The sequence below is a fragment of the Nyctereutes procyonoides genome, unplaced genomic scaffold (genome assembly GCF_905146905.1).
Source record: "Nyctereutes procyonoides isolate TBG_1078 unplaced genomic scaffold, NYPRO_anot_genome, whole genome shotgun sequence".
Lineage (NCBI taxonomy): Eukaryota > Metazoa > Chordata > Mammalia > Carnivora > Canidae > Nyctereutes > Nyctereutes procyonoides.
Genome location: NW_026575049.1, coordinates 38,651,237 through 38,675,431, shown reverse-complemented (window position 1 = coordinate 38,675,431; position 24,195 = coordinate 38,651,237). Strand labels below are relative to the sequence as shown.

Here is a 24,195-nt window from a genome sequence, read left to right as displayed (position 1 = left end):
GAGAAGGGGATCAGGCTATGGGAAGACAGAGGCAGATATTGAAGTAATGTTTCCACAGGTCAGGGCAGGCCTGGAGATACCAGAAGCTGGGAGAGGCAAGGAAGGATTCTCCACTAGAGACTTCTGAGAGAATATGCTGACTCCTTGATTTTAGACTCTGGCTTCCAGAAGACTGAGAGAATAAACTCCTCTATTTTAAGCCATACAATTTGAGGTAATTTATTAAGACAGCGTCAGGAGGGGCACCTGGGTGGCTCAGTGGTTAAGTGTCTGCCTTTGGCTCAGGTCATGATCCCGGAATCCTGGGATCGAGGCCTGCATCGGGATCCCCGCAGGGAGCCTACTTCTCCCTCTGCCTGTGTCTCTGCCTCTCTGTGTGTCTCTCATGAAACAAGCAAACAAACAAAAAAAAGACAGCTCCAATAAATGAACATAGGCCTCCAATAATGAACATAATAACATTAACCACTCAGTGGTTAAGTGTCTGCCTTAGGCTCAGTTCCTCAGGCTTCTCAGGAGCAAATGCTCATCTTCTGCTGTCAGAGAACTTTTGGGGAACTCTGGTAGGCCATGGGGAGCCACGGTTATTTCTTGAGCAGGGGCAGGACAAAATAGAAGCAATTTTTAGGAAGGTTACTATGAAAATGATATCCAACATAAATTTGGGAGGTGGGTGAAAGTGAGCGACAGGAGGCTACTTGGAAGGCAATGGGGTGTACTGGAAAAAACACGAGTTTTAAAGTCAAATATGTTTAGTTCTGACCCCCAGTTCCTTCACTTACTGTTTCCATTTTTTTTTCATATGTATATGAGGATAATACTCTGTATATGTATATCTGTAACTCACACATGATACTATTATATATATTATATGTAATTATTTTATACACACACACAGATACACACACATATATAAAAGAAGTTTCATAAGTGTCATCAGTAACAATGTAAAAATTTGGATGGTGTCACTGGAAAGAGAAAAGAAGATACAAAGAGCTGTTTCAAGGACACCAGGACTCAGAATCTTGAGGATTTAGACTGAGAGGGATCCCAAGGTCATCCTGCACTCTCTCCTCACTGCCTTTGGGGAGATCTTGGAGAGAGGGAAGGAAGGAAGAAATGAGATTGCAGTGAAGTTTCTCCAAGGAGCTGAGATGTCTGGTGGATTCTTGGCCAAGCCTGAGACCGTGGGAGGAGGAGCTACTTTGGGAAGAGGATAAATTTCATTCTGAACCTGGTGATATTGAAGAGATGATGAGCTGCCCAGAGAGACTGCAGACAAGCTGGGGAATTCTCTAAGGCTACAGATCTGAGAGTTAATCACTGAACATCCAGACTGGAGGCATACAAAAAAATGATCAACTCTCTTAAAAAAACAAAAAAGGCACAAATCATTATAAAAACAAAGGGCCAAATTCTGCATCAGGAATATTACTGTTAGAGGTCAATATGCCCTCCAAGAGAATGATGTAGGAAGTTCAGAAGGGTAGCTGTGTTAGATAAATGAAAATAAGTGAATTTCAGGTAATAGCAGAAATGCCATGTGCTTCTGAAGACTGCATAGGATAAAGATTAAGAAAGCGACATTGGATTTTAGATAGAGAATGTCCTTGGGGACTCTACCTTTGTAAAGGAAGGAAGAAGGAAGAGGAATTCAAGAACCGTGATTCAGTGATGGTTTACAAAGCAGACAAGTTAAAAACTGGGTCAATGTTATTATATGGATTTTGGGTATACTAATTTAAAATTGGGTCAGACCATTTATTATAATTCTGCCTTCCTTATGAGTAAGACAGAAGGATGAACTGAGGCAGCTCTTTCCCCAAGGGCAAAGAGAAGGAGGCTATCCAGATTCCCTGATCTTGGATCCATCCCTGCTCAGTACACTGTACCTACTCCCAGCTAGTGACCTACAGAGTGTGCCCTACAGGCAGGAAGGGTGCCAGGGACTGACATGGGGGCTAGGTAAATATGATCTCTCCACGTGTTAAATTTTAGATCGGTTAAGAAACACCTGTGCAAGGTTCCGCAGTTGAAAAAGCAGATAGTCAAAGGCTGTACTGTGACTTCAAAGGTATACCGGTTCTGGTTACCCAACCTGGATACTTCCTCTTGTGAACAAGGCAGAGAGGATCAATGATTCAGCCTTGTCACCTTGGGTAAGTTATTATTGCCCTTAATAGTAATGAGAAGCCAGGAGCCTAAGAAAGAATCTCATTAACATGGATCCAGGCTATTCCGCCAGGAAATCAGAATCACTTGAATAGTCGGGTTTCCTTTTGGGAAGCCGTGTGGGAAGGAGCCTGGAGCGCAGGCAGCTGGATGCATGTGCCTGTTAGAGGAGAACTGGTGTTTCCCCTTCCTCCTGGGTTTTAATCTTCCGAATTTGTTCACAGGTAAGTCCCTGCGTGTGGCCAGGTGACCGGACCAGTCCCACTAGTAGTGACAAGGCCTGGGGGGCGGGGCCCAGTCGCTGGCAGCTCCTGCCAGGTTCGGCCGGTGGGCGCGGGGGGCTGGACCGCAGGCTGGGGCGGCGCGGGGCCGCGTGTCCTCTCTGCTCTCCAGAAGTGCTTCCGACGGGAAGGATGGAGCACAAAAGTGTCTGTTTGGGAAAGTAAATAGATACAAGGCAAATAAATAAAAATGCCCAGAGGCAATTACAGAGAGGAAGTGACATTTTTATGTAAGTCACTTTTCTGATGGACCCCAGGCCTGCTCTGCCGAGGGCGCCGTGGGAATGCTTCCGGGAGGGGGCCGGCCGCCAAACAACCAGAGCGTCGCGATAAGAAAATCAAACAAAAAGAGGATGGAAAGGCCACGCAGCAGTCACTGGGGGCTGGAAGTTGCTGCCTTTCTCTCGTCTGTCGTCCGCTCGCCGCCAGCGCTGCCCCAGTCCCCGCGCGGGCAGCGGGCAGCGGGCAGCGGGGACCCCCGCCCGGCCCCGCGCCCCCCGCGCGCCCCCCGCGCGCCCCGGCCGAGCCCCGGGTCCCCGCGCCGCCCGCGCCGCCCGCGCCGCCCCAGGTGGGAGCCGGGCCCCCGCCCCCCTCGGCCCGGGCCGGCCCTGGGCGGGGTCGCGCGCGGCCGGGGAGGAGCGGCGCGAGGAGGAGGAGGAGGAAGCGCGCGGAGGGGCGGGCGCAGCGCCGGGGGAGGGTCGCCGCCGCCGCCGCCGCCGGGATCGTCAGGCCGGAGCCGCGCGGCCGAGCGGGCGGCGGGCGGCGGGCGGCGGGAGGTCGCGGCGGGAGGTCGCGGCGGTGGCGGCGGCGGCGGCGGTGGGGTCCGCCCGGGCCGGCAGCGTCCGCCGCGCGGCGGGAGGAGGGAGCGGCGCAGACAAAGAGCGGCGCCTGGGCGGGCGCGGTGCGGCCGCCGCCCCGGGACCCGCGCCGCTGCCCTCCGCCTCGGCGGGCGGCGCAGGAGGTAAGGCGCGGGCGGGCGGGCGGGCGGGCGCGGGGCGGGGCGGGGGCCGCCAAGTTGGGCCGCGCGGGGGGCGGCGCGCGCCCGGGGGCGGGGGGCGGGGGCCGTGCCCTGGGCGCCCCGCGCCGCCCTGGGCCCCGCCGCGGCCTGCCCCCCCGCTCCCGGCTCCGCACCTCCGCGCCCGCCTTCCGGGCCCCCCTGTGCGGACCGGGCCGGGCGGGGGCGCGGGGGCGCGGGGGCAGGGCGGCGCTGCCGGGACCGGGGACCCGGGGCGCGCGGGGGCGGGGGCCCGGCCTGCGGGGGCGCGGGGACGAGCGGCCCCGGGAGGAAGCGCCGCGGCTCGCGGGGCCGCGGGAGGCCGCGGGAGGCCGCGGGAGGCCCGAGAACTTGCTGTGTTTATGGCAACTCTCGTGACCCCGCACAAAGCTGCTGTCACGCCGCGTGGGGGAGGCCCTCGCCGGGGCGCGGGGGCGCGGGGGCGGCGCCGGGCTCCGCGCCGCGTCCCGGACGGGCAGGACCTCCCGCCACCTGAAAGAAAGTTTCTCACGACGCTCTGCCCTCTCGGTGTGTTCGTTCGGGGCGATCTAACCACCAAGTGGTTCTGCGAGAAACCGGTGTGTGGCTGGGTTTTAAGGCACTGAAGGCACCTCCCCCGTGAGCGCACCGAGTGTGGCGTTGCGTGGAGGCGTCCACTTTGCAGAAACGCTTTCGTGCGTGGACAGTAACGATCGCCTTGGAGGGCCTGCGGGGATGCGGGGGGCGGCGGCCGCTGAACACCCGGCACCTGACTCTTAACTAGCTTTGTAAGGGCTTCAGGGACGGGGACGGTAGGCCTCTGTCACTTCAGACAATTGCGGTTGGCAGTTTCCCCTTTATTTGTTTTCGTTTATTTTGCCAACAGGTTTAAGGCTGAATCTGCCAACTTTGTGTCTGTATAAGGGGATGAGCAGGCCCCAGCGCTGGGCCCCCTCCTTCCGTTGAACCAAACAGAAACTGAACCACGGAGGCCAGCGGCCACGGCCTAGCCCCAGACCTGCAGGTAGGAGAGGCCCTCCCTGGTTCAGGCCCTGGCTTCTGGAAAGGGATTTGGGTAGGAATGAGAGTAATTCGGGTGTGTTTCATACCACTGCTGGTATATCCTTAGCAGCCCTGCTCTGCAAGTCTTAAAACGACTGAAAATGAAATTAACCAGGGCTACTATAACTTATCAAAACAGATCTAAACTTTGCTTCTGAACACTCTCTTAACGCACCTACCAGGCGTTCCTGGGTGGGTGGGTGAGTGAACAGGATTCAGGCATGTGCGGCGTTTTATAAAAAGAATGGTCGCCAGCGGACGCCAGAGAAGAGATGGGCTTGACTGGCTGGGGAGGTGAGGCTGTTGATGGAGGTTTTTAGGTGTTTGGAACAGGGATTTCCCGAGAAATGGGTGCTAACCAGGCTAGTGAAGCAGTGACCAACATGGGAAAATCCTCCCTTAATTATCTCTCCTCTTGAGGTTGCTTAGACGCACTTTGGATGGCAGGAAAAGACCGGATGTTTGTGGTCTTCTGGCTGCAGCTACTTGGAGGCTGAAATTGAAAACTTTAAGCAGCCGGGAGCTTGTGGAGGTGTTTGGCTCCCTTTCCTCTCCGATAGGCCTCACCTGGGCTCAGCTCGGAGCTTCTCAGCTGTTACCTAAACACACAACGGTATTGATCATGGGAACTGTGGATGAAATTGGGTGGCAAACTGCCACCCGTAGAACTGAGTGCTCTATCACCCACTTCTGCCCACTCGTGGAAAAGCTGGCCCCGATTGATTGATTGATTGGTTGATTTTTTTTCAAAGATTCTGTTTGTAAGTAATCTCCACACCCAGTGTGGGGCTAGAACTCACAACGCTGAGATCAAAAGTCCCATGCTCCTTGGACAGAGCCAGCCAGGCGCCCCGAAACTGGCCCTTTTTAAGTGGGTGGGGCTTGCGTAAGATGCATTTCTAATAGCTGTGCTCAGTTTCCAGGCTTTGGGTTTTGCTTTATGACGTGGTCCGTGGTTACATCTCTTCATCCCTGATATCTGTGACCCTGCCCTGTCATTTGCATTGGGGGATTATTGAGGTTTTCCAACTGACAGCCGATCTTATGTACACAGTATTTGAGAAAGGCACTATCATCCATATTAAATACACCGGAAATCTTCTTTGCGTGTGCGCAAACTAGATAACCTTTTGAAATACCCCAAAGACTCCCTGATTGCCTGGAATAACCTGGAGTCCTTTACTTGATAAGTTGCATTAGCTTAATTTGCCCTGGCTAAATGAGGCTGTTTTGCTCTCCGGGATACACATGCTTCTAACTGCCCAGACTGACTTGCAGCAGCGTGTGCTTGGGAGAGAGGGTTCTCCATCATTCAGAACGAGGCTGGCTAGCTAAGGAGCTGAAAATTGCTGGATCTGCAGGGGAGGGCAGTGGACAATGTTCGGGAAAACTAGTAAGCTGAACTTTATTTCACAAATGAACTGGAAACTCCCCACCACTCACCCCAGAGGCTTAGGGAATTAGTTTTCCCGTCCAGAGGGATAGCAAATGGCACTTCCAAATTGTTTCTCTTTTCTCAGATGAGTGATGGAAACCCTTCATGACATACTTTCAAAGGGCCTAAGCTAAAAATGCTGTCATGTATGTTCAGTGCTTGAATTCAGGTGACTTAGAAGGAGGCCAAGACAGCCCTCTAACCGGTTCTCAAAAGTATGCAGCTAAAGTAAAAATAGTTTCCAATTTCTTTAGGTCACTTTAGTAACACAGTTTTAACAATTAGACTGTTCTTTCGTTTCCTACATTTTACGTTGAACAGATCCAAACGTGTGTATACTTCTGAAGGTGTAATCAACATTAGCAAGTTATATCACCCCCCCAACACACGCACACTCTCTCCCTCTCATGCGCACGCGCGCGCACACTTACGTGTCACAATCTGCCCTGTGGTTTCTGTGTTTGTATCTTAAACACGTGGTTTGCCGTAAATTCTTACTGAACACGTGAATGCTGAGTTCTGAGCCTATTGAGTTATTAGGGGTCTAGGTTCCCACTGAGATATAATAGAAGCTCTCCAGAATCTTTGTACATTCTGCTCAGAACCTGTGACATGGTGGAAGATGTTGTCCCTAGGATGTCCAGATAATGGGCAAATGTGGTCTGATGGCCTCTCTCTTGAGTAAATTCTCAATCACATGAATCATTTATAGTCCTGAAGCTAAACTTAACAAAACAAACAAAAAGCAAAACAAAAAACAAATCCAGTTGCATAAACCACCTGGTGGCTTGGCTCTACATAGTACTTTTCAGTAGATTGTGGGTGTCAACACCAACTGGAAACTTGGGGCAAAGCATTTGTTACCCTGGCTTAGTTAGTTCGTTAGCACCACCTTACTCTTTCATCCCCTTCATATTTAATGTTTTTAAGGGAAGAAACTTCAAGTATATTCACAATTTAAATACTGCAGTTTCCTCTTGATAGCTCGGCTGGTTAGTGGTTAGTGAAGATCCAAAGTGCCATTAGTCAGATAAAAATAATCGATATTAATACTTGTGCATTAATTTATAGTTTACAGTTTGCTTTCCACCAGTGCTGTCCTATTTAATATTTGAAAAAATAGCAAGGTAAAATGGGCTCTAGTCCTTATTCTGTGTGAGGAGACCAGAGCTTGAAATTGAGGTAAGTCCTTGCCATCTGAGCCCTGTGGCCCTGCTAAGCAGGAGGTAGATAAGGAACACCAGAAGGTGCTGCATCGACGTTTTTGTGAGGCTCCTGATCCACAGGCATGTAGCGCAGCCGTGGATCCCTTTGCCATTTGCAGATGTGAACAAATAGTGGTTGGGAGCAGATTCTTGGTGTGAGTTGACTCTTTGAAGATGAGCCGTTTCAGAGGAGACCATTTCGGTGAGCAGTTTCCGTGAACTTTTGTCTTTGCCTCATTGCCAGGAGCTGGCATGGCTGTGGAAGCCTGCAACAGGGTGCTTACTCTTGCTTACTATGTGTATCAGTCTGCTCTGGATGCTGTAACGGTACCGCACAGTCCGTAAAGCAGAAATTTCTTTCCCACAGTTCTAGAAACTGGAAAGTCCAAGATCAGAGTGCTGGCAGATTCAGGTCTTGGTGAGTCTCTCGTCCCGGCTTATAGAAGGGCACCTTCTCGCTGTGTCCTTGTGTGTCCCCTCTTTTATGCCTGCAGAGACTCTGGTGGCTTTTCCTCTTCTTACAAGGTCACCAGTCCTGTGGGATTTTGGCCCCATCCTTATGACCTCACTGACTCTTAATTACTTCCTTAAAAGCTCTGTCTCCAAATACAGTCACATTGGGGGTTAGAGCTTCAACATATTGGGGGGGAGGGGGAGTTCAGTTCATACCAGTGTGTAACTCTGTGTTCAGAAACAAGGCTGATTGTTGTAGGAAGTCCTTTTGCTTCCTTCACCCAGATCTAGCAACTGCTTATTTGAGGACACCTGCCAAAGATGGTTAGAGGGCAGAGGTAAGGAGGGGATGGCAGCTCATTAGTTGTCATACAGCCTCAAAATGGGGAAGGATCCTTGGCACTGAGCTTCCAGATGCTGATTGGGTTCTAGGTAGGATGATTAAGGAGAGAAATCAGTGCTGACTTGATGCATTTATGGATGCTTCTCCTCAGTGTAGGTAGGTTTTTTTTGGATTAGGGTCATGATAAAATATCAGATACAGGGAAAGCGCCCACTGGGTTTTGTATGGCAAAGAAAGTGTTTCCTGGCCCTGGGTGAAGAGCAAAGTGGGAGGGAAGGCCATCCACTCTGGGTCTGCTGTTACTGTGACCCTGTGGTCTCTGCGATGTGAGCAAGGGTCCCTTTAGTACTCATACAGGACAGAGTCTGGTAAGGTCCACCCTGAGCTCTGTATGCATTCTCTGTGGCCATGACTTAGGCCAGTTTGGGTTGTGAAAGATGATTAGGTAAGATGATTAGGGGGATGTCTGTGGGATGGGCAGCCCTCTAGCTCCAAATCTGTATGGTTCATTCATTTATTCATTTAGTCTATCTTTTATATGAATTATCCAACTTCTTACCCATCATGCCTGCCTAAAACTCTTGAATGCCACAAGCTGACATCTTAATGTCACCATCTCCTAACCTGCCTGCCTTCTCAGTTTATCCCCATCATTGACTCACTTGATCATCCCTGAATTCTCCCTTTCTCTCATATCCCGAACTTAGTGATTTTGCCTCCAAAAGATCGCTTAGCTCTGCGATACTTGATTTCCTCGTCTTCATGGACTCTCAGAATACCTGTTTGACCACCCTTGCCAATCCGACCAGCTCACTGTGCTATTACATTCCAGACTGGCTGTGGTCCACATCAGATCAGTGTCCCAAGTCCTTACTGTGGCATGGGTGGGTCTGCATGATGGAGCTCCTTCACTGTTTCTCCCTGCCCCCCCGCCCCGAGCCCATCACGTTCCTTTTTTTCTTGCAAGTGTCCAGGAGCCCTGTGAGGCTAGTGGCTGCCTTATTGCAGAATGCAGGTTGATATACTTTTTATGATGTCAGCTTCATTTATTCTGTAGTTTCCAGAGTTGAGATAGCTAAAAAGACTGAGTGGAAACAATTTAGAATAATAGTAATGGCAATTATTATTATTCCTTAGTGGGACAGATATGATCTGTGTAGTTACAGACAGTAATATAATATTTCATGCACTCAGTTTTAGAGTATAAAAATCACATTCGATTACATGTAATTAAAATACTTTGGACATTTACTAAGATTTTAAGATGTGTTTTGGATTCTAGAGGTTAAATTACCAATTTAAAATAACTTTTGGGTATTAGTATTTAACATAATACTGATGTATGTTAAGTACTTGATTTATAAGTACAAAAGCTAAAATATTTTCTGTAGTGATCATGAGTTTATCATTAAGACTTACAAAATCACATATTATAATTACTGTTCTAAGCACTTCATACAAAGTAGTAACACATTGAATCCTCTCAAAAATTAAGTGTAGATACTTCCTGTTTTTGTCCTTACTGATAAGAGTTCGGAGAAATAGCAGGTTACCTTGCCTACGTGTTCCATAGCTAGCATGTGGCAGATCTGGAACTCAGAGTCAGACTTTCTCACTTCTGAGTCTGCTCTCATCCATGAACCTAGGCCACGTCTCTTCATTAAGATGTATCTGAAAATAGATAAACAGAACCATAAACTTTTATTAGGCAAATATTTGAGAAACATTGATGGACAACCATCAATAAAGAGTGGAGCTTGGGCAGCAATGGAACTTCTGGAACTTCTTTTAGCAGCCAAGCAATGGAGGAAGCCCTGAGCTTGGGAAGGACAGATTTAGTAGTTAGAGCCGCTCACATGGTCCTGGAAGGCTAGCTGTGTGGCGTCACAGGGGAGCATTACTGATGATGGCCTTGGTTCTTGGCCTTGCTTCTCCTCTCAGTCTCTCCTTGCTGTGTTCTGTAGGCCAGTGCTCCTCAGGTGGGCATCAGCATCCCTGGAGGGCTTACCTTAAAACTCAAATGGCTGGACCCACTGTGGAAGTCTGGAGTGAGGACGCCCACTTCTGCTGAGTTCCCAGGTTACGTGTGTTGGGATGGGCACCACATATTGAGAACCACTGCCAAGGACTTTGCTCTATGACACCAGGAGAGTGAGAAGGTTTCTCTCTTGGGTAGTAACAGCATTGTAATTCGAGAGTAGCCTGCCAGCCTGCCTGTAGGCCCTGTTGTGCAGGTCTGCTCAACTGGCCCCTTCCTAAGTGGCTGTGTGGCGGGTCCTCACCCAGTTTCTACCACCGTGGGGACTGAGGAAGGAGGACTGAGGATTTTCTTGCTCTTCCACCTAGGGCCTAAGACCTTGTATTGTTGGATACCTTTTGGGAGGCCGTTGTTAGCTGCTGCTCAGTGAGTTCCTGTGTCATAAAGAGAAGGGAGGGAGGGAGGTGCTTGAAGCCCTAGAGCCCAACATACCAAAAAACCCTTTTCTTTGGTGCTTTTATGCTGTCTGTGCAGGTCTTTTTTTTTTTTTTTTTTTTAAATTTTTATTTATTTATGATAGTCACACAGAGAGAGAGGGAGAGAGGCAGAGACACAGGCAGAGGGAGAAGCAGGCTCCATGCACCGGGAGCCCGACGTGGGATTCGATCCCGGGTCTCCAGGATCGCGCCCTGGGCCAAAGGCAGGCGCTAAACCGCTGCGCCACCCAGGGATCCCATGTCTGTGCAGGTCTTAAAGAATCCCCACATGGCTTTGAAAATCCACTGCTTGGATCATGAGAATAGGCCAGGTTGGGCATCAGTCTGGATTTCCAGAAGGCTTCTGTTACAGGCTTCCTATGGGAGCATTGATGTTGGTTGCCACTTCAAGTGAGATTCTTAACTTACCCTTCTGTTTTTGGGAGACCCTTAGGACTGTTGGGTAGCCTTCTCCCAGAGCACATAGAACTGAGGTAGAACCAAGAGTCTGGCGTCTCTGTTGGGGGAGGCGTCTGTATGTCTGTTCCAGGACTCGGGAACACAGTGGTTTGGGATGGAATACACCTTGGGCAGCTGCTTTGAATTCACAGGCTTAGATTTGCTGTCAAGTGTTTCTCCTGGGGCCAGCTCTGTATGGAGCCTGTTCTGGCAGGAGTAGCAGCAAAGATTTATTTACTTACACAAGTTTAGTAATTCTCCCAGTGGGGGTGGGCATGGGGTGGGGATGGCCAGCTAGTAAGAAATGCTACAAGAAGCTGAGGTCACAGCGAGATGCCTAGAAAGTGCCCGTGGCTGTCTTCACAGACAAAGCCCATCAGTGTCAACATTGATTTTCCTTAGAGGATGTGCCTGAGTTTAATATCTTATGAATTTTGGCTGAATATTTAAGGATGTCTGCAAGTCAACAAATATTTTAATTATGCCACTTATGAGTCTGGCTGTGGAAGAGAACAGTTGCTTTGTCCCCTTCTCTTGTGCCAGCTGTGTCCATTTTAAGGACAATCTCTCTAAAAGCTTATTTCCTGGTTTACAAGTCTGTGTTGGGTGGGAATGGTGGGGAGAGGTCTGAATCGGTGATAAACAGCCCTTCTGCTGCTCTGAGTGATGGAAGCCAGCTTGGACATAATGCAAACTGAGAATTTTTAAGAGATCAAGAAAGAAGAAGGGGTTCTGGGAGTTATTTTAGACACAGTTTCAGGAATTTGATGTAGGTGAGTAGTGAATTTTTTTCAAGCCACTTAAAACCTATTTAGGAACAGAATCTGGCAAGACGGATATAAAAGCCTGTTTTTCTATTCTTTTGGTTCTCCCATCCATGTTTCACCTTTGCATGTGATTTACTTAACGTACGCCGCCACCCTGACCATTTATTTTAAAGTCTGTTTTCCATCTGTCTCCAGTACCTACACTCATGGTTTTTGCTTCATATGCTTCTGGTGCAGCCTCCCTTGGCCTCCCCTACTTTATAGTTAGAAGCTGTCCCTGCTACCTCTTCACTGAGCCATCCTCCTGTATTCACGCCTTCCCAGACTTTTCTTAGTCTGTTTTATATGGTTTGGTAGATAAGACCCAGGGGTGACTGTAAACAAACTTTGCAGTTATCCTCTCAAAGGAAAAAGGGGACCAGGGATCACACACACTTGGCTGCCATAATTTCCATTTTGGAGCATGCATGGGTAGGTCCGAAGCTCACTTGATGCATCACAGATGAAGGCTCAGGTGTTCACTACATCGCTGCTGAAACTTGATTGTGCCCCACACGCAGCACTGGCCAGGAAAGCTGTTTGCACCTTCCAAACAAGGGAGGTAGATTGTCCTTTCCTCGGTGTCTCAGGCTGGTGAGAGTTACATGTTGAAGGAAGAAGATATGTTTTCAGCATAATGCACATTACTACGTGCAAATTCCCATCCATTTTTGGATCTCACCGGCTGTTAGGTATGGATTAAGAAATAAAAGCAATTATGTTTGCAAATATAGAAATGTCTTTTTAATTGTTAATATTTTTAAAAACTTAATTGAGACTTAACACCTGCAGTCCTGGCCAGCCCCGGTGGCCCAGCAGTTTAGTGCCGCCTTCAGCGCAGGGCGTGATCCTAGAGTCCTAGAGACCCGGATGAGTCCCACGTCGGGCTCCCTGCATGGGGCCTGCTTCTCCCTCTGCCTGTGTCTCTGCCTCTCTCCCTCTCTCTCTGTCTCTCATGAATAAATAAATAAAAATCTTTAAATAAAAACCAAAAAAACCCTGCAGTCCTACGTATAGAGGAGGGGTTCTAAACTGGGGTGGTTTTGCCAGTGTGGACGTTTGGCAATTTCTGGAGACATTTTTGAACTATCTTGACTGGGGAGTGCTCCTGGATTCTAGTGGGTGGAGAGGCCAAGGGTGCTGCTCAACCATGCTCCCGTGCAACAGGACAGCCCCCATCACAGAAAATTAACTGGCCCAGAATTTCAGTGTTTCAGCAACCTTGATGGCAGTGAATGCTTCTCTACTTTACTTAAACCCTTAAATTAATGGCACATATATTCTTTCACACAGTTGCCCATATGGAGATCATTTTTTTCATCCATTTTTATAAACATGAAAAATATCTATTTAGAGAGATGCTATTTATACATCCTACAGTTATATAAAGGGGAAACCTACTTTAATATAACTGACTTAACCATGGTTTATCTGCAATACTTTTTATGGTAAAATATGGCATACATTGCTTTTTCAAATTTTCTACGTCTACATATTTAGATCCTGTAAGTATAAAATGTCATTTTGTAGGAAATATTTTGAAATCTGGCTGAACTGTGATAAAAACAAACGCCCCTTAGAATGTCCACTTACAAAAAAGTAATGGGGTCACTTCTCAGTTGCATGTATGTATGTATGTAAGAGAGCAAGTGAGCAAGTGGGGGGAGGGGCAGAGGGGGAGAATCTCAAGCAGACTCCCCGCAGAGCATGGGGCCTGACCTGGGGCTTGATCTCAGGACCCTGGGTTCATGACCTGAGCCCAAATCAAGAGGCAGTCACTTAACTGAGGCACCCAGGTGCCCCTTAATTGCTTTTAATAAGTAATTAGTTTTCAGAATTTGGTAGCTCAGAATCCTTTCAATTGGTGATTGTGCATAGGAAGAAAAAAAGTTATTACTAAAGTTCATAAGACTCTAGGTTCAACCTGATAATCTTTGAGCTGGTCACATCTGTTAGCTTTCAAGTGCTTCACTCCCATCTTTGTATAGCTCCGAAAAATAAACACTTCAGGGGAGAGCGCATGAAAATACCACAAATTAGACCTTATCCAGGGAATCGGAAAGAGAAAATTCTAATTTGGCCGCCAGTCTCTGCCTAGGTTAGTGGCAGGGCTGCCTATTAGCCGGCCTGGAATATGACGTAGATATCCGTGCCTTTTTTCTTTAGACATAGTCTCCCACTTGACAAAGTCCGATATTGAGCCCTGAAATTAAGAGGGCTATCAATTAAAAGTTTCCTTGACTTTATCTAGGTCTGTTTTGTATAAATCACTTCCTGCTGTACAGCTCTTCCTTTTTTACTTTGTTGCTTCTTTCTTCCTGTTCAGTTAGGGGGATAAACACAAAATCAGCACTTTTTTCAGTTTTTGAATTTCTCTTGGTGAAGATCCTTAAAAGTACAGTGTTTTCTTTTCCAAAGTGGTCCCATCCTCAGTGGTTGGAGAAGGGCCTCTGCAAAGTTCATAGTCACTCTTTGGACAGACTGGAACATTCTAGGTCTAAAACAATGTAACATATCTCCTTGTTCTTTGCCCAGGCTTAGTATCCTTTGGTTCTCACAGCCTGGGTGTGGAGGGAGGCCAGTATTATCGGGAAGCCCTGTGTGAATGAGGAAAGTGCAGGACACAGGGCAGTGACTGGCCCAGGAGCCGCCCCAGCCCCACGCTGTCAGCAATGCTTTGGGCCTGGGGTGTGCATGAGCTGCTCTCCTGGACATCCAAACCAGTCCAGAGCCATCAAACCCTGGACTTCCTTTGGACTTTGTAGGCTGTCTCCTCCCTCAAAATAAAATGTTGGCCCTTCTGCAGTGACATCTTGACTTTTAATTAGAATAAGAGCTGAAATAATACAGTATCATTCTGAACTTCATTAGCAGCTAGTCTAGACTCGAACTGCAAAAATAGCACTGCTGCGTCTGAGGAGTGGGGGTGCAGACGCCTTTCCACCTGCTGCTAACTTGGCATAGGTTGGGCAGCGCGTCTGTAACCTCCTGACCTCTGTTTTGTCTTCCCTGCAACGAGGCCTCAGCGCTCCTGTTTTTGAAGACCTTGTATGGGCCTGCTGTTCCCTGTTTAAAAATTTGAACCGTACTGCTACTGCGCCTTTTCAGAGAAGTTTCTTCAAAGGAGGGTGGCGTGAGCCGACTTCTGTGGCCCGTTTTGTTGCTCTTCATTTTTTTTGTGAATCGGGTTTGAGGATGGAAAAGGCACGTGTGTGCAAAGGTAGAAAAGGCTGCGTTACTCATCCTGCTCTGACCTACAAATTGGACCGCTGGCCCAGTTTGGCTGTAGCTCTGTTGTCATACACCTAGTACTTTCGAGCACCAACTACGTGAGAGGCACCCTGCCAGGTGCTCTGGTACAGAAGCCCGCCCTCCCGGAGCTTGTAACCCAGTACCAGGTGGTGCAACAGGCGCCCACCCAGCTCTCATCCCAGTTAGCTAGTGTATAAAAGGATGGCTTGTTACCTCTGTGGGGGGTCCTGTAGGGAATACAGGGAAAGATGCAGGGGAAGTCCCCAAGGCCAGGTGTAACTCATTTCACATATTCCAGGGAAGGATCATGTTTTCTTTGAGATCTTCAGGAAATCAAAGAGCCCATGACATGCCAGCTGAGCAGAGATGGTCTCACCTGCCAGGAGTCAACCTCTGTCGCCACCACAGCTGGGCCAGCCCCCTCTTCCCAGGATTGCCACTGTTCTCCTAGGGCCTGGCTGAGGCTCTAGCCAGCTGTTTGCTTAGGATGAACACTTGAATTTGGGGGCAACTAATCCATCATTTCCAGAGAATGTAAACTCTACTTCTGTGTTATTTATTTGCCTGAGACTTTTAGAGCTTAAAAATTAGTAAAGCTACTTCTTAGTGCTTTTAAGGGAATGCTGGCATTAAGTAGCACACTACTAGCTCATTATTCCCTCCCTTTTTTTTTTTAAGATTATTTATTTATTCATGAGAGACACACACATAGAGAGAGAGGCAGAGATACAGGCAGAGAGAGAAGCAGGCTCCATGCAGGGAGCCCAAGGTGAGACTTGATCCAGGGTCTCCAGGATCACGCCCTGGGCTGAAGGCAGCACTAAACCACTGAGCCACCCGGGCTGCCCTCCTTATCCCTTTTTTAAATTGATAATGGCATAAATGCTTTGCACCATTTATATTTTAACCTAGAAAAGATTTATTTAGCCAAACTATTACTTCACTTGGGTTAGTAGTGAATATTGTAAACCCACTCCTGTCCAGACATTTCCCAGGTTTATTTTGTATCCTACTGATAGTCTAGTTTGAAGGGTGTTTTCTTTGAAGGTTAAACTCTTTGCTATTTTGTCATAGGTTCTTTTTTGAGTATTTTAAATACAGTGTTTCAGATAGTTGACTTCTGCTTTTTCTACTACTCAAATCATTGTGCCGTATGACAGCACGTTGGTATGAAACTAATTTCTAAAGGTGGGCCAATTTTGGTGTTTCTGTTTAGCTCTGGTTAGCATCTGGAAATAACTTAATGCTGGCATTCCAAACAATTAAAATCATAATTAGTGATTTGTCTTCCATTTCATATGGAACCAGTTTATGTTTCACTTTTGATGATGTGGATTAGTGTAAAATAGTTTTTATGATATACTGTAATTAATTTGTGATACACTGTAATTAATGCTTAGTGCTCGAATTAACTTAATTTGAGAATAATGAGAATGTAGCTTGAGATATGAGTTACGTGATGCAATTTTAAAAATTGGTTGGAATACATTGATTCCTGGTTCTTGGGGGCCTGAGTAGGAGAGAGTTTAACATATGTTCAATTAGTTTGTTCTGGATCTCATTCAAGGGAGGAAGTTTTTGTTGTTGTTTACAAACTAATGCAGTCTATTATTTTGCATATTCAAGTACATATAGTGTGCTCTCTGTTCAAAGAACAGCACAAAAATTGTACTGCATTCCAACCATGTAATAACCTTATTTTATTGTGTTAAGCTAATTGGGTTTATTTATCTCCTTTGTTTACTCCAGTTTTTACCCACTTTTCCAGAGTACAATTTGTCATTCTTGAAAGTCATCCACATTAATGCTTTGCATATGTGTATTTAGTATCATATGCGTAGTGTGTATATATTTTCAAATCAACCTTTAATTTTAGAATAGTTTTAATTTTTTTTAAAGTTTTTAAAAATTTGAGTAATCTCTACACCCACCTGGGGCTTGAACTCACAGCCTCTATATCAAGAGTCACATGCTCTTCCAATGGAGCTAGCCATGTGCCCCTGATTTTAGAATAGTTTTAGATTTACTATATTTTTTAAAAATATCTTATTTATTTATTCATGATAGACATAGAGAGAGAGAGAGAGAGAGGCAGAGACACAGGCAGAGGGAGAAGCAGGCTCCATGCATGGGAGCCCGACGCGGGACTCGATCCGGGACTCCAGGATCGCACCCTGGCCAAAGGCAGGCGCCAAACTGCTGAGCCACCCAGGGATCCCCCTAGATTTACTATTCTAAAGGTCCTATTGTTACATTATTGTTAACTAAATCCCATAGTTTATTTGGATTTTCTTAATTGTTACCTCCTGTCCTTTTTCTGGGTCCCACCCAGATTTCCATGTGATACTCAGTCATCATGTCACTTTGGTTCCTCTTGGCTGTGACAGCATATCGAGGTAACCTTGGATCGATGACCCATACAGTTTTGAGAAATACCAATCAGGTGTTTTATGGAACATTCCTCAATTGAGATTTGTCTGATGTTTTTCTCATGCTTGGATTGGAGTTCCAAGTTTTGGGGAGGAAGATCATAGAAGTCAAGTGCCATTTGCAGTGCATTGTCTCAGTGGCACATACTGTCAATGTGACTCGTCACTGTTACTATGACCTTGATCATCCGTTTGCAGGCTTCCCCACCATAAAGTTAACTGTTGTTCCTCTGTCCATATAGAAAATTTTGGGAAAAAGTCACTTAAACAGGGAGGAATTACATTCTACGTCCTTGAGAGGAATTCTGCATGGGAGATTTATTTATTTATTTATTTTCTACAAGTGGGGAAGGTTTCCAGCTGGTCACAGGGGCTTTGTAGCACTGCCCTTGGTGCTGTTCCAGAGGAGGGAAGTTAGGAGCCACTCTGTTTGTAGAGTATGGTCATAGGGTACATATTAGGAACACAGATTCCTAGGGCCTGCTTTGGCCCTACTGCCTTAGTCTTCTGGGAAGTGCTGGTTTGGAATTCTTCCTGTTGAACCAGTTGGCCAAGAACTATGCTCTGTATTTCCATTGGAACCCTCTCTTCTGGCAGTAGCATCTAGTCCCATGGCTCACCTGCAAAGGGCCTCTGTCCTGACCACCCCCACAGTTTTAACCCCTTCTGGATATTCTATATAAGTGGTTCCCTGTGTCAACACAAGATCATTCTTGCCTCAGTGCAATGCCCTCAGAGCTCCAGCAGAGGGGAAGTAGTGGAGTTGCAACTGAGAGCCCATTGAGCAGGGCCAGTCTGGGTGGCAGTAGGGAGGCCCTCAAATGCTCAGACCTTTTTTTTTAATTTATTTTTATTTTTTAAATTTTATTTATTTTTATGATAGTCACACAGAGAGAGAGAGAGAGAGAGAGAGAGAGAGAGAGAGGGGCAGAGACATAGAGGGAGAAGCAGGCTCCATGCACCGGGAGCCCGACGTGGGATTCGATCCCGGGTCCCCAGGATCGCGCCCTGGGCCAAAGGCAGGCACTAAACCACTGCGCCACCCAGGGATCCCTCAGACCTGTCTTAAATGGTTTTGTTCTATGTGTGTGCACATGAGAATAAGCAAGAGACTGTGTGACAGTGGGGGAAGCCTGTGGACACTATGCAGGTTTGGGCAGTAAGAACGGCCAGCAGCTCATGATTCCTTGTATTACCCATGCCTCTTGCTGTGCAATGACCATCTATCTCTTAGGCGATCCCTGATTGCAGGGGGAAGGCAGTGGCCTGAAGTGGTTTCTCCTGTTGAAGGAGGTGCTTGGTGAGAGGGAGCTCCTGTAGACACAGGCCAGAGTCTGCTGCCCCAAGCATGTGCTGGTGGTCCCTACCACCTGCCCAGGTGCTATGACACAGCTCTAGGTGTATGTAGGAGCAGAGGTCTGGGCCCAGGTTGGAGCTGGCTCAGCAGCTGGCTTGAGGTGGGAGGAGGGCTTGGGAGGACCCCTTTTTCTCTAGTGGCTGACTGAAGGTTCTAGAGGATCTTTCTCTAGAGCGAGTAGAGTGGTTGACTTTCTCTTGGGTGCAGAAAGGGTCAGAATTAAGGCCAGGAGCCCATTTCACTTTCCTTTTTATACCTCTTCTCTCTCACGGCAGTGGTAGGATTTTGAGGGTAGGGGGTGGAAGGCTTCCTTACTTTTCCACTCTCCCCAGAGCTACATGGACAAGAGAGGTTCGGTTGTACTCATTTACACAAATATAATTTGTATTAGTGCGTTTGTTCATTAAAATTGACTGGATGTGAGCATCTGCAGTGGCTTCTTTGAACATGATTTCCTTTTAAATCCATGCCTCTGTGTTCAAAGTATAATTTACAATTTCTATTTTGACCTACAGATTTCTAATTTTTAAAAAATCTTGTCTTTTTGTCTGCATTTTTGTTTTGATCCATTTTTTGTGAAGTTTTGGTGGCCATTTGTACAAGAATTACTTGATATGAAAACAAGGACTCGTACTTTGTTGGAAAACATTTAAGGGCAATATTTCTGGAATTGGCTGGCCTTGGGTTTTCCTTATAACATATGAGATTTTTGAGAGCATAGTTTCCATATGTAAGAGTAGAGTTGAACAAAGAGATCTCTCTTTTTCCAGTTCTCAAGCTGGCAGAGGCCTTGCCCTAGGAAATGGGTCCTACGTACTAGGCAGAGCATCGGACTGGGGGCTGTGTCAAGGCCATGGGCTGCTCCCCCTCCCCACATTTTTAGGCTTCCCGTTATTTACAGCAACAAAAGGTCCCTCCTGTAGCCTCCTTGTGCCAAGTCTAGGGATTTCCTGAATCTGATGGCCCAGGTTCATGGCATAATATGAAGTAACAAGTGACTCCCCAAAGTGGGAATCTTGAACCTAGGGTCCCACTTTGTGAGTGAATGTACTTTGCAGTGTGTGTGTGGGGGGTATCCAAGCACATGAGGTGGGGAAAAAGGTAACATTTTTATGTTCACTAGTTTTTAACTGAAATTTAGTATTTCCTTCCATTGTGGATGCAGGTAACACAATCCTTGACATTCACAGTCTCCCAGAAATGATTGGGATTTTCATAACAGCGTCAAAGTGGTTGCAGATACTTTGAAATTTGAGCTACTCTTACTTGAAATTATGGTAGTTATTAGATCTGCTGCAACACCCTTTTGTTCAGTGAGTTAATAAAGAAGCACATATATTACAATATCTCAAATGTGTTTTTTAAATAATATTTTAATAACTGTGTTTTAATTCAGTTGCATAATTTGAAAACCATTTGGAGGCATTATGAAAAGAAGTCCCGAGGCCTCAGCGCTCTGACTGGGGGTAGGCAGCGCGCATAGGAGGCAGCATCTCTCACTTATGTCTCATAGCCCTAGGCCAGAGGTGGTCTGCACAGGCCCTGCAAAAAAGTGATTTAATTTTGTTGCCTGGCAGAGCACTTTCCAGTCCCATTTCCACCTGGGAGATGACAGGACACCTCCCCGGTGGGCTTTTAAAAAAAAAAAAAAAAAGGATCTTTTCTGCAAAAAGCGAAAACCAAACAAACAAACAAAAACAAAAACAAACTAAAAAGAATTTAATTTCAATTAGATAAAAAGCCTAATCATGTTTTGTAGATTCAGTCATTTAAATTGTCAAGGTAGGAAAAAAAATATATATATATATTCGGTTTACTAGTGAAAAGAAAAATGAATATAAATAGTGCTCTGGGATTTTTGATCATTTAGTAGAACGATGGGAGTGGGTTGTGGATTTGGTGCCTGTGGGTTTCTAGTAACTCCCAGCATCAGGAAAATGTCAATGACTTTTAAAAATCTCTCACTTAAAAGAGTTGGACTTTGTGGTTCTCAGCAGCGTTGTGGCAAAATGGTTTCCAGAGTTTTGACCCCATGTTTCACAGAAAAATGCCATAAAAAGTAGTTTGGAAGAAGAGTCAATGTGCGCATAGCTTGCACTGTGCTTCCCTGTACATAGGATTATAAATACAAGCTGCTGGACATGCCCGTAAAATGACGGACGGTGTGGAGGAACATGCCTGAAGTGTTAATGTGACCGTGGCTACTATTTATCGAACACTCTACATTTCAGACACAGGCTCCCGTTCCATCTTCACCACCATCTTCACCACCACCTTCCAGGCTGCCCTTCACCTGTGTAACAGGTGAAGCAAGGCATTTAGAGAAGCTAAGGATCATCCGAGTGTGAGTCCCGACAGCTCTCTGTCTTCGTGTGGGCCCGTGTTCTCCTGGCACACGTGTGCAGGTGGGTGCAGTGCGGGCAGGCCGTGGTCCACGTTCCTGATGGTCTCCATGCTCACGGGGACTTGAACCTCCTTCCCTGCCGCCTCCTGCATCTGCGGGCACCTGAGTCCTGCTGGGCCTGAAGGCACAGTCACAGAGCTGCCTCCAGACTCAGGGGCCCTGCCCTCCAGGCCAAGGCTCCAGGAAGCACACTGGGCCTCCTCCCTTGCTCTCTGCTCCTCCGAGGGGGGCTTTGCAGCTCCAGCCAGGTCTGAGAAGAGGTGAACCAACGCTCACATGCCCTACTGAGACTAACTTCCTGAGACCTCTCTTTTTTGGCACAGCCGTGTTTTCTCTTAATTTTTCTTTTCTTTTTGTTTCTTTGGTGAAGTTTCTTTTCATGATAACAACATACTAACTCTTAAAGATGGTATTTGAAGATGAAGATGCCTCCTGCAGTCTTATCCCAAGAGAGAAAGTTCATATTTGTAGTTAGTCCTTGGAAGTATTTGTAGTTTCTGTAAATTGTACATGTTGTGTATAATTTCATATTTTTCTTAATATAAACATTTCCTGCCTTTATTAGTTATCTTTGTACTGTTTGCTTGTTGAGTGATATCCCAAAGAGTTGAGAGTTTTGTCAGTTGGAAAAGCAGCCTGTTGACCTGGTCATTTGAGTGTTTGCTCCAGGAGATAAAGTGCTTCTGTGCATATGAGCATATTTCTTTTCTTCCACTGAGTTGTTTCTAGAGAATCCATTCCTGAAAGAGGGGTTACAGAGTTAAATGGTAGGGACATTGTTCTGGTTCTTGATATATGTCACCATAATGCCCTTCTAAAGGCTTGTGCCAGTTTTCTTTCTTTTCTTTTTTTTTTCCCAAAGGTTTTATTTATTTATTTGTGAGAGACACAGAGACAGAGGGAGAAGCAGGCTCCCTGTGGGGAGCCCGATGCAGGACTCAATCGCAGAACCCTGGGATCACACCTTGAGCCAAAGGCAGATGCGCAACCACTGAGCCACCCAGTGCCATCCTGTGTCAGTTTTCAACAGTGGGAAAGTGTCAGTGTCACTCAAACTAGACTGCTTTTGAAAGCGTGTCAGTGGCCCCTCCATAAAGGCATTTTGAGTTCATGTAGTCTAGAGAACCTTATCTCTGAGAGATCCTAAAACAGTGTTGCTGCTGTTTAAAAACAGGTTGACTAGAATTTGTTAATACAGTGACTACCATGTCCTTTCAAACAGGCCTGGTGTAAACACAGTTCTTGAATGTCAGGGGCTCCACAGGCGCTCATGGATTTGAGAACACCCACGCGGTCATTCTCAAGGCTCAGCCCTGCCACTGGCTCTTGGACTGGACTTTCTAGCTGGTGGGCTGTTTAGCTGTAGCACATCTTTTCCCTTTGAGGGTGAATTTAGTTTTTGTGAATAATAGATTGGAGCCTTGTTTGGGGCATGAAGTGGGTGACAGAAGTGGATTATCCTGCTTTGGTCCCTGGCCACTTGGGCCCAAGGGAATGAGACTTCTGTTATCTCTGAAGACATTTTCAGGAGTTGCAAATGTTTTTAGTGAATTTGCCACACTTCAAACAGGCAGATCAGTTCCCAAGGGTCCAGTCCAGCATGTGTGTGTGTGTGTGTGTGTGTGTGTGTGCACGCATGTGCATATTATTATTCATATCAGATGTGTGTGGTTGAGTAACAAATTAAGAGCCCAGGTAAGCCATACTCATCAGACTCCAGAACTACAGAAACAGAGATAATAAACGTGTAGTTTTAATCTGCTAAGTCTGTGGTGATTGGATACCCACTTGTAGGTGACTAATACAGCATATAAGTGTGAGCTGTCCTGACTCCTCCACAGTCAGACTTCCTTAAGACTTTCTGGCTGTCAAGTGGGACTCTGCAAAACTAAAACCCTACTTCTTTATTAGGTTTTAATGACATTTCTCCTAATTGGCTCAAGATATAGTAGAACTCACTTTATGGTAAGCCCATTAAAAAGATTTTTTAAAGAAGATGAAAGAATGAAGGGGGGGTTGGCAGGAGTTAAGTGGAGAAAGGTGAGCAAGGTATGTGTGGGGATCATAGCGTGAGACATGGAATGTGGGTGCTCCTTTCCACCTGGGAGATGTCTTTGCTGTGGGTGGTACTGGGAGTGACCATAATGTGGGACAGACTTGATAGATGTCTTTCTCTCTTATTTCATTTAGATGTTATTTTTTCTAGTGCTATATTCCCCTTTATATTTATGTATCAGGCACCATTCAGGGTGGTCAGAAACCGGGGAGCAGGGGCCTCTCCAGGTGAACAGCCTGGCTAACCTCAGTTTAATTTCCAAACCTATGCTTTTCTTGGCCTTCCTTCCACCTGACAGGCATGCAGGAATTTTTTTCCCACCTTTTTTTTAAGTAGCCTCCACACACAGTGGAGCCAACATGGGGACCAGAACTCACAACACAAGATCAAGACCTGAGCTGAGATCAAGTGTTGGACTCTTAACTGGCTGAGCCACCCAGGCACCCCACAGACTATTTCCATTTGTAGTGAGTAATGATTTATTAGTTAATATTTTTGAAAGTATTCACATAAGTTTAATGACTGACTTGAGCTGCCTTCTTCCATTTTGCTTTTGCCTATAGAGCAATGGTTAAAACCTGGAGTCAGAGAGGGGATGAAGTAGGTCTCACAGAGAACCCTGACATGGTCAAGTATGACTCCTCCCATGTCAGGGAGTATTTGCCCAGGTGTGCATCACCTCTATGTGTGAAGTTAGCCAGGTCAGATACACACAAATCGATGCCAGGATTATGGTGTTTACCCCTTCCTGGTCAGAAATAGGGCTGACTTTGACCCGGATGCCCAGACCCTCCCTGTGTTTCATCTCATGTCCTCCACTGTCTATATCTATATCTATATAATCTATATCTATATCATCTATATCTATATCCATATCCATATCTATATCTCTGTATTTCTATATCTTCATTCCCTTGAGAGTTTTGCCACATTCATCATTTACATCGAATCAAATGTAATTTTTTTTTAAGATTTTATTTATTTATTCATGAGAGACACACAGGGAAAGGCAGAGAGACAGGTAGAGGGAGAAGCAGGCTCCAAGCAGGGAGCC

General features: G+C 46.6%; 1 protein-coding gene across 4 annotated transcripts in view; it reads left to right on the top strand.

Annotated features, from left to right (window-relative positions):
• Positions 1–3,237: 3,237 nt before the first annotated feature.
• The window catches only part of NCK2 (NCK adaptor protein 2), a 149,969-nt gene continuing 129,011 nt past the window's right edge, over positions 3,238–24,195 (top strand). The window contains exons 1-2 of one of the 4 annotated variants that reach the window (XM_055328101.1): positions 3,238–3,414; positions 4,313–4,450. The gene's annotated coding sequence lies outside the window, so the exon portion shown is untranslated. Of the gene's footprint in view, positions 3,415–4,006; positions 4,026–4,312; positions 4,451–24,195 lie in introns of those variants that run through there. The other 3 variants (XM_055328096.1, XM_055328098.1, XM_055328099.1) reach the window with 3 other exon arrangements.